Source organism: Pyrus communis, chromosome 13, assembly GCF_963583255.1.
Source record: "Pyrus communis chromosome 13, drPyrComm1.1, whole genome shotgun sequence".
NCBI classification, from domain to species: domain Eukaryota; kingdom Viridiplantae; phylum Streptophyta; class Magnoliopsida; order Rosales; family Rosaceae; genus Pyrus; species Pyrus communis.
In genome coordinates, this window is record NC_084815.1 from 13,874,991 (window position 1) to 13,888,570 (window position 13,580).

Sequence of the window (13,580 nt, forward strand, 5' to 3'; positions counted from 1 at the left end):
ATTCGATGTGGAGTGGGCCCCACACCTAATCCCCATTTTTTTTTTCAAAAAATGGCGATCCCTTTGCATAAAGGGCCTGTGTATCATAATATCATTGAGGTTATATCTTCTATGTCAATCCATCGAAGAGATAAACATGTCCATCCACTATGTCCATCCATTGTATAACAATAAAGACGCTCTTTCACTGTATGCATTTATTTTCTATTATTTATTATTTTACTTTTGGTAAAAGCATTTGGTTTCTTATACTCTTAATGTCACAAGTATGCGCTATGCAGTTCACAACTATGACGATGCAATTAGACTAATATATCCCACTGAAGGTGGGTCGGTGGGGGGAAGAAAAAAACCTCAGTATCTGCTTGTGCTGCTTCTAATCTCCCACCCAGGCTATCACGATTTCCAACTACGGACTCCAAGGTCTCCATCAATGGATCTGGCCGCAACATATTAGACATGTGCATAAAACAAATTAGACATGTGCATCCAAGAAATCCATAAGATAGACATTACCATAATCTCCTTTAATGATAAGAAGATGCGTTCAAGTGCAAAATCCAGTTGGTAAACTTTTGCCTCCACAATCTGAGATCAGAAAGAGTTTCTTTGTGTGTTAACAAGATGTAGAGAGAAAAATGGCAGAACAATACATAAAAGAAACACCGAAACTCTAAAAAATGCTAACAAACTAAGCATAAATCACAAACTTCAGTGGCATAGACCGAATATTAAACAGTATCTCCTACAATTAGATCATTAACCAAATTACCTGACCAACTTTAAAGTAGGAAGAAGGATCCACTGTGGCATCCCAAGATATTTCTATCTGATGGATTAATGCAGGCACTCCTTCAACCTACGTTAATTTAAAGAGGTTCATTTTTGTGAGGAAAAGTAGGTATCCCAGTCTTGGCTCCATTTTCAGGACCCTAAAGTAATGAAAATATAGCACAAAGCATTGTGCCAAAACCAGATAGTAGCAAGGCCAATCCATCAATAGATTGTTTTGAATAACTTATAAATACAAAAAATTATCATCTGTGAAACAAAAACTGTGATATCCAAACACTCGAGTAAAGGTTTTTTTTCACTTCCAAGACAATGAGTGGCAAACCTTTCAGTTCCCTCAACAAAAACACCAAAATAAATAATTTTCTTGATGCAGCATTTTACAACATCTCCAACTTGAAGTTTTTCCTGCCATAAGAATTACCATAAGAGATTGAGACAACATAGAGCATACTCGGAATTGCACAATAAGCTTTTGAGAGAACATGGACTTCAGAGACTCAATATATTAGGGATAAGATTGCTTCTCAGTTATTTGAGAACCACCCATCTAAAAGAGATTTTTCAGATCAACTTATACATATATTAGGATGAAATAATAAATCCCAATTTTAGGAGTAAGGGATAGGAATTCACACAGGAGAATTATAACATATAGCATACACCAGAAATCATTTTAATTAAACTCCAAAGACCAACTCAAAATGATACTACAAAACACTGATTTCTTACAATCAGCTTCGGCAAGTTTTTTATATTTATTAATATATTTCTGGTTTGCAGTTGTGACACTCATCCACCACCCTGAACAATCAAATATTGTAGTCTTCGACTCTTGAAATTGAGGCTACCAAATACTGTGGCTTAAAAATAATAATCAAAACGAAAGGAATAACAAACAGCACCATTCAAGATACATCACAAATGAAAGTGGCCTCTCACCATGAGACTTCTTTTTCTCTCAACCGACTCTTCCTTCTCTTTTGGCCTCACTGAAAATACAAGCTTCCCAAACTTTCTGTTGGCCAACACCACTTGTACTCTGATTTTCTACAAAATTCAGTTTCTAAAAATTAATTAAAAGGAATAAAAGATGAATAAAGTTTCCAAATGCAGCAGTCAATCTTCTCATTCATGTTCTTCAAACCTGGCCAACAAATAATGATAAGAATTTGATTTTCTCTTGGTCATAAATTCTAAGAAGAACATCCAATCTCATATCTGGTGAAACTATTGTCTTGTTTTTTGTGTTTGCATCAGGATCTTCTGGGCTTGGATTAGGAAGAGTATTCGCATCCACAATATCGCAACTTCCAACAATTCCTAGATTTTGCCTTATAATGACCGGTCTAAGCCCTTCTGTCTCAACCATGACTCAAAAGCTAAGAACTTCCACTTGGAAGAAAGATTACGGTATGGCAGAAATCCAATTAACGAGCGGAAAGATACCTGTCATAAAGGTAAAATCAAACTCAGAAAGCTCACATGGAAAGTAAATATAGTTAACCAAAAACATTAAAGAACAAATGAAAGCCTATGAAATGGCTGTCCAAAGTGTACTTACAACAAAACCTCAGGGGCTAGCACTTATCAGTTCTACATCTCCCCTATCTCCTTTTTTAACCAGATTTTCAGCCATAACCCAATCAGCATCTTTGTACCCCTATAGATATATAGAGAACAATTTGTAACCGGAAAAAAAATATATATATTCAACTGAGTTAAATGAAAGAAATATATACTGACCTGCATGAGTGATCCAGAACGCATATTCTCAGAGCCAACAATAATACTCTTTTCTTCTTTAACAGGTTTGTTTAATCTATAAGAAAACAACCTGCTAATCAGGCAAAATATAAACTTAGGGTGGAGACAAACACATATGAAAACCCATTTCATTTACCCTTTTGGTTTTCCTTGTATTGCAGTGTCTATCGACAAGTCAACGTCAGAAACAGGTAAGTTTGTATCAGACAGTTCACTCGAAGCAGATACCTCCTCACTGGACTCCATAGTGCTCTGCTCATATGGCTGCAATCCTCAAAATTTCAAGCACAATATTAATTTGACAATCCTAGCTGAAGAAATTCTGTAACGCAACATAAAGTAGTACCTATAAGGGAATCATCCTTTTGACCAAGACCATCTTTGGATTCTTCAAGATTGCTACGTATTGTGTTAGTTGCCGTAAATTCGGACAAATCCTTGGAGCTATCATTATCTTCAACAGTATCAGCCATACTAGATTCGCCATTCTCAGAGTGCTCACTATCGTCTTCACTCTTTGTTTTGACACCAGTTGCTTTGGGTTTTTCTAATAGTGTAAAACCATCAACTTTATCATTTTCTTCTTCCCTCCACTTCTCCGTTTCTGCATTACCAATGATATTCTTATCTGCATCACTAGATTGTTCTTGTTTATTTTCGCTACTTTCATCAACACTCACCGGTTGGGGCTTTCTCAACAACGTCATATCACTAAGCTTCTCTTTTGGTTGCTCAACCCTCATCTTCAACGACACATTTGGTTTAATTCTCAACCTCGACGGCACATCTTCAATGTCATCCTCATTAAACAAACTCAGTTTTCTCAAAATAACATTAGGAACACTACCCTTAGTAGGTTCCACAGGCTTGGAAACTGGGAGTCTCAGGTTCTTAATCTGCGACACTCTTGGCTTATCATCCTGTTGACCCTAAAAATTACAAAACCTACGTGGCGCGCAGGCCGAGTAACTAATAAGCTAACTACGTCCTTCGGTCGAATGCGGGGCGTGCCAACTCGTCGGCTGAGCTTGGCCGAGGAGTAAAATTTGTTGATGTAGCTTTGAGCGCGTCGTTGACTTCTTTATCTTACGATTGCGACCGAGGAAGGAACACTCTCGGTCTCTGGGTTCTACAGCCTGAAGACAAGGCTGCTAATTCTGCGGAGTTCACAAATCGTCAGAGCCCGATTCGGTCACCGTGATTATATTCGTAAGAGTATAAGCACGTCGAATCGAGACCAAACTATATGGGCACAGGTACTCGAACGTGATGTATGTCTTGATGGTAAACGTAGTTCGGCTGTCGGAATGCCGAACCCTGAAACTCACTTGTGAGTATCCAATCATAAAACCACTCGGCGACCAGTACGCCGAGCAATGCAATTCGTAACACCTAACTATGCCGAGAAGGCTAGTAAGATGACCTCTGCCAACAAAGGTTCGAAAACCTTTCTCGACCGAGACTTAGATAGATAACCCGTCGACCTCGACGTAGTGCTGTTTATCCAAACTGAAGGTGCTTCTTGGTCGGCTGATTCTGCGGCAGCAGTGCTGTTTATCCAAACTGAAGGTGCTCGCCGGGTTCTTCCACAGTGCTGTTTATCCAAACTGAAGGTGTGTCGGCAGGAAAAGAAAAGAAAAATCTCAAGGTGTTTGAGAGGTTTTGCGCAGGGCAATTGTATGCTGATTTGAAGGTCATTTTTTGTTGCATGATTTCTTGTATTTATAGTGCCCCATTCCTTGAAAACCAATTCTGATTTGGATTGGGAGTCCTTGTCCCATTTCGCCTCTAACTCGAACAAACCTATTCCTATTGGGATTCTGAATTTTCCTTCTTTTCGGGACTCCCTTCCTCGCTGGTCGAGAATCCTGATTGCACTAGGACTTCCTCGACCTTTCCTACTCATCCGGACTACTTAGGATAGGATTTGGCCGATCCTGCCAGCTGGCCCAGGATTTATTATTCGGCCCATAGTATTTACCATTACCTTGGGCCGAGCACATCCTGCTGCTCGGCCCAGCAATAATATTTTGGGCCCAAACATTGCCCCCTCGCTTCTGAGGTCGCCGACCGTTAACTCTTGGTCGGGCCTCGACTTTGAAGAAGCGAAAACGTTTATTGCTTTTTTGGACTTTACTTCCTTAATGACCGTTATTCCTGCGCATTTATGAGCCATGATTGCACTTTCCTCGTTGCCCCCAACGCGTGGCCACGTGTCGATTCTCCGCCGCTCTTAAAGCTTTCAATCGTGGGCCTCGAAACCATGCACTAACTGGAACGTCTTATCCTCATTAATGCCTTAAAACTGGCGCCGCACGCAATCGTGCGTCCTGGATTTTCGACTCCTCGAAACCATCTTTGCAGGTTCCCAAAATATCCGAAATGATTGAGCAGGTTTCCCGGTTAAATTTCCCCCCAATCTGAACCAGTGCTTTCCGAATTCCAAACGTTTGATCTTCATTCTGAAAAGCCTATAAATACCCACATTTCTGCCATTCGCATCTTACGCTTTCAGAACTCCCAAAATCTCAAATTTACCATCCTTGTTTCGCATCTTCCTTCTGCAACATTTTCTCCAGTTCTTCCAAATTATCTCCTATCATCTCTACTAATGGCCTCCTTCATATCAAAACTCTCTTATGAAGTTAACAAATGCAAAGATTTCATCGATCGGAGCACCGTCAAAACGCTGCGATTCGAAAATGACATGGCCACCACCCACCAGATTCTGGGTCCCCTTTTCAGAGACGCAGTACCGTCGTCTATCACTGACCTGCTCAAGGAGCAGTGTTTGACACCCCTGCTGTAAGGGTTCGACTGGTCAAAGTGGACTCTGGCGCGGCTTTAGGGAGCCTGGCCCTCGACCACCACGGCTTGGGCTGCCTGGGTCGACCGAATGGGCACATTCTTCTCCAAGGAGTGGAAGGCTCTAGGCATCTACGATGCCATTATCCTGTCAACCATGGAGGTCGCCATGGATAAGTAGCTGCTTATGGCAGCCCTGAGTCTATGGTGTTCGGCCACCAACACCATGGTCCTGCCTTTCGGCCTTCTCGGCCCCACAATCCTCGACGTCTCGGCCATCCTTGGGACTTCCCCAACCGGCCTTCCTATTGACGCCGCCCTTTCCGGATACCCTTCTCTTCTCGACCTGAAGGCACTATTCGACGAAAAGGCCGTCGAAACGCTAAGCCGGGGCGATCGGGAGCCCTCAAGGGAAGAAGTTCAGAAGCTCCACAAGAACTTCTTCAACTACAACACTCTTATTCTTCACTTCGCCGGCCGAGGCGAAGAAGGCCTTAGGAAGGGAGAGCACGAAGCCTTCCTCTTCTACTGGTATAACAAATTCATCTGTTGTACCAGGTCAAATAAATGCCTGGTGGAGAACATGCCGGTAGCCCAGGCACTGGCTAATGGTCGCTCGCTGGCGCTCAGTCCAGCCATACTCGCCAACCTCTACCGTTGCCTGGCCGAGGCGACCATTGGCAAGATTGACCCGCACCAGAACGGACCCCTCTGGGTGTTCCAACTCTGGTTGCAGGTTTACTTCTCCACCCTTCGACCGGAGGTTCCAGCCCTCCAGCGAACGGCCGCCCTTGGCCTTCAACTGGCCTCTCGACCGGCGCCACCTCATCGAGCCGACGAGGTTTTCAAACACTTCCTCAGCCTCGACGTCCTCTCGGATGACGAGTTCCTGGCGTGCCGGCGCCAGGAATACCCATTCTCGCTTAGGCTCCCTACGGCAGCATGGGCCGAGTCTGAGGATGCGGGCATCCGTCAGTGCTGGGGGTCATTTGTCCTGGCTCGCGACCTTCCTCTTGGTTGCGATGCCCGCCGAGACAGCTGGGAGGTTTATCACCCCCACTTTCTCGCCCGGCAGCTCGGCTATCTTCAAGGCTGCCTAGTTCCCTTGCTCGCCTCTCGGTCTCTCCTGAGTCGGGGACGTCTTACTCGTTCCTCCGAAAGGGAATGCAAGACGTCGGACCAGGAGTTCCAAGAGAAGTGCAGGAAATTTCGGCTTCGGCCGACGATTCCTGAATCTTTGGGAACCGACACCTTCGGGGATTGGTGGGAGGAATATACCGGTGACTTCTTCGGCGCCCCGGCCAAAGATCTGGTGAGGAAAATCTTCGGCGACCGTCCCAGATCAACATCCTCGACTCAACCTAAGGAGTCGGCCCAAGGTAGTATTTCCACTTCTTTCCTCTTTTTGTTTTATTTATTATCTCTGTTGCTAATTACTTTGCTCTTCAGGGGGTCGTGGGTCGAGGACAGTCGAAGTGGTCGCTGCGGTGGCAAAGGCGAAGAAGCTGGTGCCCAAGAAGAAAACCCTTGTCACCGAGCGGACGGTCCCTTCCAAACGACCCCACCGAGAGGCCGAGCCTGCGGAGGAGGCCCCTCGCCCTTCTAAACGCGTCAAGAAATTGGCGAAGAAGGGCGACCGGGAAATTCATGTCGTCCCCAGTGATACTACTCGGACGCCTGCTCCTGCTGGCTCTCCATCTGTGCCGGCTGCCGCGGCATCTCCAACCTCGAATCCTCCAGCCGTCTCCCCGGCCGATCCAATCGTCGCACCCGCTCCAGCTTTGGAGCCGGTCGTGGCACCTAAAAGGGGGAAGTCGGCTGCGCCTGCCGAAGCACCCTCATCTCCAACGGTCGTTTTGGAGGTATAATTCTGCTTCCACTTGTTTCTTTAGGTTTCTGGTCGTAATGCTAAATGTTCTCTTTTTGTTCAGGATGACGAAGTCTCGCTGCAACGCCGTCGTCGACCAGTCAACTCTCCTCCCGTCCATCCTTCTCCGGTCGTTGAGGCGACCGCTCGACCACGTCCTACTGCGGTGGATCGTGGCAAGAGACCTATTGCCGATCCTGAGGCCACGGCTGAAACGCCGATCCACCCGCAGGACGAAGACCCTCCCATTCCTCCACATGAAGTCTCTTCGGCCTTTATAAGTCCCGTCTTTTTTGTATTGATATTTTTCGTGACACATGTTCTTAAAAACTATTAAATGTCAGGTGCCCGAACATTCATTTCACCGACAATTTTATGCGCCGAGGGGCGTTGTCTATATTTCCTGGCCGCCGTCGTAGCCATCAAATGTAGATGACCTCTATCAGCCGCGTGAATTGCGTAGCGGTCTAAGGCACTGGGCTCGGCCATTAAGTTCCCTGGATTCGAGCAATGACCCAGAAGGCATGGCCGAAGTCTCCTCTCGGCAGGTCTAGAACAATCCCCTTTTCTTTATGCACTATACCACGACGTCTTACTTTTCCTCACAGTTTTCCTTCTTTGTGCAGCCATCGTGGGAAGTGGAGCTTGACGCTCTTCTTCAGAGCACGACCGGTGAGGCCGGCTCCTCTGCAGCTCCGGCCGACTCGGCGGGGGCCACGCCCGCCGAAGTCTTCGTGAAGCTGCACGAAGTCTTGTCTCTGACTGTCTCCCAAGCTCTCCGGTGCAAGGGCCTTGACTCTGTTGGAGAGTGTCTCAATGACCTTGCCAGCGGTGGTCACCTGAGCCCGGAGGGTATCTCGTTCCTCACCGATCTCCTGGAGCGGACTCGGCAACACTTTCTCATCTTCGAGCGAGCCTTACAAGCCGATGACGATTTGAAGGTGGAAAGGTCGCGCATGAGCCTGGCCGAGTAGAGATGGAGGCAATCAAGGCGAAGAAAGCAAAGCTGACCGAGTTTGATCGTCAGATCTCTGACCTCCAACGTCAAATTTCTGACCTTCAACGGCAAAGGTCGGCTGCTGCTTCCGAGCTAGAGAAAGACTTTGAGGCCAACAAGGGTCGGCTCACGGCCTTCGCTGCCGGTGCACGGCGTATCCAGCAACTGCAGTGCAACAAGAAGACACGGCAGGCTGAGATAATTTTGAGCGAAGCGAAGTGGCTGGAGCTAAAAGCTGCCCTTGAGACTTTCCTCCCCTCGACCCCTTAGGAATTCAATCATTGTATTTGTATTTGTTCTTGTAATGATTTTGTCATTAATACAATGGTCGTTTTGCTATTATTACCATAGTCGTCTTGCTATCAATACAATGGTCTTACTCTTGCATTTCCCATGTGATTGGATAATACTTCTTTAAAAACTTTCCATTAATCGGCAATTTGTGAACTGAACCCGTCCGATCTCTTAGATGATATGCCCCCTTGCCGAGGACTTTGTGAACGATGAATGGCCCTTCCCAATTTGGCGACCACTTACCAAATCTGGGGTCTTTAATCCCAACGGGCAACACAGTTTGCCAAACCAATTCTCCTTCGCCGAACGTTTTTTGTCTTACATGCTGATTATACGCTCGCTCGGCAATCTTCTTTTGTGCTACTAATAAGTTACCCGCGTCGATTCGACTTTCTTCTAAGTCTTCTAACTCCTGTCGCATCGCTTGACTATATTCAATATTGTACAAATCACTCTGCTCGATTACTCGCAACGAGCTTATACTTAACTCGACCGGTAACATAGCGTCGTGTCCATAAGTTAACGCGTAAGGAGTGGTTCCAGTGGCCGACCGGGGTGAAGTTCGGTATGCCCATAATGCTTCATTTAACTTCAAATGCCACAAACCAGGTTTCTCTTTTACCATTTTTTCAAGGATGCCGATCAACACTTTATTGCTTGCCTCGGCCTGACCATTTGCCTGTGGGTAGTATGGCATCGATTGCTCGAGTCGGATATTCAATCTTGCCGCGTATTCCTTAAACCTATCGGCCGTAAATATAGTGCCATTATCAGTTATGATCGTTTCTGGCACGCCGAATCTGGTCACAATATTCTCCTCTACGAAGTTGCATACCTCTTTCGCAGTTAACTCGGCGTATGATCTTGCCTCGACCCACTTAGTGAAATAGTCAGTTGCTACAATTATCCACGCGTGTTTCGCTGCCCCCGATGACGGTGTGATTTTGCCAATTACGTCCATTGCCCAACCCCTAAACGGCCATGGTTTAGTAACCGAGTGTAGCAATTCGGCTGGGGCTCTCTGCACGGGTCCATGAATTTGGCATGATACGCATTTCCGTGCATATTCGATGCAATCCTTTAATATATTGGGCCAAAAATAACCATGTCGTCGGAGCAACCAGCGCATCTTTCGTCCAGATTGGTGTGCTCCGCAAATTCCTTCCGGCCATTACTTGGGCAGCCTCGTGTGGGCCGAGGCACAATAGTAGTAAACCATCCTCGCCTTTGCGATATAATTCATTTTGATACGACACGTAATTCGTGGCGAGCACTTTCGTTCTTCGGTCGTGTTTCCCATTGGGGTTATCGAGGTACCGTAACATCGTCTTTCTCCAATCATCTGGTTCTACTTCGACGGCGCATACTTCTATGGGATCTCCTCGTTCTAGTAGGGATGGGAGCGACATTACCCTTGTACGTATTACGTGCGCGCGTTGGAGAGTTTGCTGATTGATCAAGGCGGGGTACGAGCGTTGACCCGTGGTCGCAATTCCCACAATTCGACCTAGTTTGCCCCCCATGAGTTGTGCTCCGGAGGCGATCTGGGCGAGTTCGTCAGCGTCGGTATTGTGGATACGTGAGATATGTTCAAAGGTGATCCGTTCGAACGACTCGGCTAGGTAGGTAGCGACCATGTGATAGGGAGCTAAAGTACAACTCATGCAACGAAACACGCCGTTCAGTTGGTTAATTACAAGTTCGGAATCACCAAGGACGAGAACGCGGGGGGGGGGCCCGCAAATCGTGTAAAACATGGAGGCCGATAATGAGGGCTTCATATTCGGCCTGATTATTGGTACAGCTGAAATCAAACTTGAGAGAAAAATACCATCGGCAGTGGTCAGGCGACTGAATTGCGATACCGATACCCGCCGAGGTCGAAGTACTGGAACCATCAAAATGCATAGTCCAATGGGTATCGCGGGTGGTAACGAAACCGATGTCGACGTCGCCTCCCTCAACACCATAAGGGGAAGGGTGTTGTGCCAGGAAGTCGGCGAGGGTTTGCCCCTTGACGGCCTTTTGGGGTACATACTGGAGGCTAAACTCGGATAAGGCAAGCGTCCATTTCCCGATTCGACCTTTGACAATGGGCCGAGTCAGCATGTAACGAATTACGTCTGTTTGGGCGATGACCTGCGTAACTGTTGGGAGCATGTAATGCCGAAGCTTGGATACGGCAAAAAACAACGCTAAGCAAAGTTTTTCGACAGGTGCATAATTAATCTCTGGGGAATTCAGGTTTCGGCTCAGGTAAAAGATAGCTTGTTCACGCCCGACATTATTATCTTGCGCGAGGAGTGGAAAGGGCCACCTTGATTTGCGTAAACGCAGTTTGATGCTCTTCGCGCCATTCAAATTGGTCATTCTCCTTTAGTTTAAGGAGCGTAGAGAATGCTTTCATTTTACCGGCCTAATTGGCGATGAAACGCCGGAGGAAATTTATCTGCCCGAGTAACGACTGGAGCTGTTTCTTTGTCGTCGGAGGTGGGGCGCTAATGATGGCGCGGGCTTTATTTTCATCGACCTCGATGCCGCGATGGTGCACCAAAAATCCTAGGAAATTACCGGCCGAAACACCGAAAGCACACTTGGCCGGGTTCATCTTGAGGTTGTTTTTGCGCATGCGAAGGAACGCTTGCCTCAGGTCGTCCAGGTGTGTTTGACGACGTTTGGATTTTACGACCACATCATTGATATAAACTTTGACGATTGTACCGATTAAGTCGTGGAAGATCATATTTATGGCTCGTTGGTATGTGGCGCTGGCATTCTTGAGGCCGAAAGGCATGACTACCCATTCGTAAGTACCAAGTGCCCCCGTGCAACGGAAAGCCGTCTTGTGGACGTCAGCTTCGGCGATGAAAATCTGGTTGTAACCCGCATGACCGTCCATAAAAGATAGCAGTTCATGATTAGCTGCGGCATCAATTAATAAATCTGAGATCGGCATCGTATATTCATCCTTGGGAGTAGCCAGATTTAGATTACGAAAATCGATGCAAATGCGAAGGGCACCGTTTTTCTTTAACACGGGGACGATATTGGCCAACCATTCGACATACCGAGCGGTCCTAATAAACCCGGCTTTCAGAAGCCGAACTAATTCTTCCTTAATGCCGAGTTGTACTTCGTTTGAAAATCGGCGAGGAGGCTGTCGAAAAGGCTTACACCCCTCCTTGATGCGTAGCTCATGCTCTACAAGGTTTCGGTCGAGGCCTGGCATTTCATGATAACTCCACACAAAGCAATCTTTAAATTCGTGGAGTAGTTTACGGAGTTCGACCTTCATGGACGGTGGGAGTAACGCACTAATAAACAATGTTCGAGGATCCTCGGCCGTGCCTACGTTAACTTCCTCTAACGGGTCCTTGACTTGAGGTCGATGGTCTTCGAGTTCGGCCGGCGCAGCCTGAACTTTATCGAAAGATAGAACGGGGCCGTTATCTGCTTCGGCCAGAAATTCGATTAAATTGACGCCAGAATGTGGTTGCTTGGTAATGGCGTACCAATGGGCCAGCAGACGTTCCATTGTAGATGAAACTGCGGCCTGACGCCGTTCTTGTGTGGTGTGCTCAATCATCGGTATTGATAACCAAGTTCGCCAAGCCAAGTCTGGCCGAATCCTGTTGGACAGTCTCGGCGCCGACCTCAATCACTTTTTGTACTGAAATTCTCGTCGGTCGCCCATCCTCGTTGGGGCCTTGGAGGGTGATGTAGCCGACGTGATCATCATAATAGCGAGCCTGAATCATGTTGGTTTCAAATGGTTGGTTATCGGCTGGGTGAACTACGACCGATTTGCCATCCCAAAAGATGAGGACTTGGTATAATGATGAAGGAATGCAACTGGTTTGGTGGATCCAGTCGCGGCCAAGTAATGCATTATAATCGGTCTTAGAATCAATGATAAAGAATGCTGTCATGTGTTGACGACCGGCAATGCTAACTTCCAACGGGAGCACCCCTTTGGTCTGAGATTTGTCACCAACAAAGCTGCTCATAGTGATCCCTGACGGAATGAGTTCATTATCAGAACGGCGTAAAGCCTTCATGACGGATATTGGCATAATGTTGACTGTGGCTCCACAGTCGACAAATACTTTAGAAATTGGAAAGCCTTCGATGTGAGCCGTGACGTACAACGGCTTCAGGTGTTGGAGGTTAACCGAGGGGGAGCGGGGAAATAGCTCGGCCAAAGCTGCCTTAAGGTTATCCCCGCTTTGGCTTTCTCTGTCGTCGTCGTTTGCGACGAAGTCTACTTGTGTTGCTTCCTCGGCAACTACGTCCCCGTCTAAGAAACTTGACTGGTGGGTACTCGGTTGGAATTCAGCTGGTAGAACGTGGACCATACTGATCTCCATATGTTCGAGGGCCGAGGAGCCCATTGGGTCATGGTCGTCGTCTTCTGGGGAACTATCCCCTGTAGCAGTCGTCGGAAAATCCTCGATCAAACTTTTGAGTTCCTCGGTAAGAGCCGGTATCTGAGATGTGGGAACCAAATCGAGTGCTGGTGAGCCATTTCCTTCGACGATATGGACTGCCGATGATTTACGTTGGTCCTTTGTTACACGGGCTCGTTCTTCATATGCAATACGGGCGTTCCTCGTGTCTAGATATGTATCCAAACGTGCTATCCGTTTTTCCTCGTCGGCCGTGAGGCCGAAGAGCGATACAGCCGAGAAGACTTCGAAATGATAGCGTAAATGCTGAAGGTCTTCGAGCGAAAAGGGTAATTCGGCGGCGTCGATATCTGTATAAGGATCGACCTCAAAACCAAGGACCCGAGCCTCCCGTATATGTTGAAACCTAGCTTTAATGGCTGGATCAGAAGTTTTCTGGATAATTTGCTCGGCATCAGGACAAGTTAGCGCTAAGTCGAGGGCTTCCTGACATGCCTTGGGGAGTCCGTACAAATCATTTGCGGAGTATTTCTTATGAAATTCTCGCATGTATTCCATGGATTTACCGAGGAATGGAGGGTGTAAGTTGCGCCGTATTTTGATAAACGGCTCGCGCGGTGGTAACGGAGAAAGTTTCCTTTCGGCCTCTTGT

The 13,580-nt window shown here is 46.9% G+C and overlaps 1 pseudogene; it reads right to left on the reverse strand.

The window, feature by feature from the left end:
- Positions 1–516: 516 nt before the first annotated feature.
- Positions 517–3,474, reverse strand: LOC137713953 (uncharacterized; annotated as a pseudogene).
- Between the last annotated feature and the right edge of the window lie 10,106 nt (positions 3,475–13,580).